This window comes from Limulus polyphemus, unplaced genomic scaffold (assembly GCF_000517525.1).
Source record: "Limulus polyphemus unplaced genomic scaffold, Limulus_polyphemus-2.1.2 Scaffold2293, whole genome shotgun sequence".
Lineage (NCBI taxonomy): Eukaryota > Metazoa > Arthropoda > Merostomata > Xiphosura > Limulidae > Limulus > Limulus polyphemus.
This window is the reverse complement of record NW_013667903.1, coordinates 27,921-29,461: the sequence shown is the minus strand read 5'-3', so window position 1 is coordinate 29,461 and position 1,541 is coordinate 27,921. Positions and strand designations below refer to the sequence as shown.

The window sequence follows — 1,541 nt, the reverse complement described above, 5'->3', positions numbered from 1 at the left end:
GAGTTGGCGGTGAGTGGTGATGACTAGCTGACTTCCCTCTAGTCTTCGCACTGCTAAATTAGGGACGGCTAGCGCAGATAGCCCTCGTGTAGCTTTGCGCGAAATTCAGAAACAAAACAAACAATACAGAAACCCAGGAAGTATTATGTAAATGGGTTGCATCTGTGAGATTGGGGGTGTGAGCCTTGGCAGTAATTACTTATACTTAATGATTTCTTAGAAAGATGTGCCTCCTTTTGGAGATCACGAGATTAACGCACAATCTCCCATAATTTGAATGTTCTTCGTTGATTTGACTCAAAATTTTCTGATCATTGATATAAAATTGGGGAGAGGCATTTGAGTATCTGTTAAGGCCACACCTCACATCTCAACGGGGCCGGATGTGTCCCAGTAATTAGTGGTGGATCCGGGGTTTGTTGTTCACGTTTCAATGCCGTAAAAACGCGCTCCGCACATGGGGCGCTATAAGTTTGACGTTTATATTTCACCATTTGGTTATGTAAGAGTAGCCTATGAGTTGGCGGTAGGTGCTGTTGATTAGTTACCTTTCTGCTAGTCTATCAGTTCAAAATTAGGAACTGCCATGTGCATGTAGATTTTGGGAAAATTCTGGAACAAAGAAACACATCCCAGTGACCAGTCTACTTTACTCAAAGAAGAATGTGTATATGTGGCCATAAATTAGGTTCGTTCTCAGGCCTAACACTTACTCAAGAGTATTTAAACTGATTCGTTGTAGAATTCAGCATTTCTCTTGATCGCTACACTGCGTGGAAGCAAAAGGACGTGGTTTCAGAAATGTATAGTTTAGTTTATCTTTGAAGTAATGTTTTATAATAGATGTTTTCTTATAATAGATACAATGTGTGAAATAAGCAAATATTTGTATTTGATCTATAATAAAAGATCTCCAACTATTACAATTTTATTTTCAAAAGATTTTTATTTTCGAAACATATTATGGACCTTTCAAATCTGAGTTTGGTGACTCTACGTCTACTGTGTCTGTAGTTACATTGAAAACAGATGGGAATACAAACTAAAAGTATACGCTGTACGCCTACCCACGCCTAGCTAAGGTCGATTTTCATCTAAGTCTTTTTCTTTTTTTGTACAGCTTTATAGAATGTATAGATAGGCAGACAGATGTATGAATGGACATAGAGACAGATAAATGGGCAAAATGATAGAGAATCAGACACATAGATAGATGGTGTATTAAGGTATTTTTAACACTAAACAAGGATAATCCAAAGAATGGCATTATTCTCACCCGCTAAACATTCAAATTGTCTGAAACTGAGGTACAAGATTTATTACAAATGAGACAATTGATAAATAAATGATTTTATTTGTTAGAAATTAATAAGTGTAATAATAATGCAAATGACACGCCCAAAATGATATTTTTGCTTATCTGCTTGTTTGTTAATTTCCGGTATAAATTCCTTCCAAGGAACTTCAGCGATACAAGTCCTTTCTTAATTAAAACTAGTTTTATCTTTCTCGATACAACTTTACAATACACAGAATTTCCA

At 36.1% G+C, this 1,541-nt stretch overlaps 1 protein-coding gene across 1 annotated transcript in view; it reads right to left on the bottom strand.

Annotated features, from left to right (window-relative positions):
* Positions 1–1,541, bottom strand: part of LOC106466536 (leucine-rich repeat-containing G-protein coupled receptor 5-like) — a 111,068-nt gene that overhangs the window by 93,999 nt on the left and 15,528 nt on the right. The window lies entirely within an intron of this gene.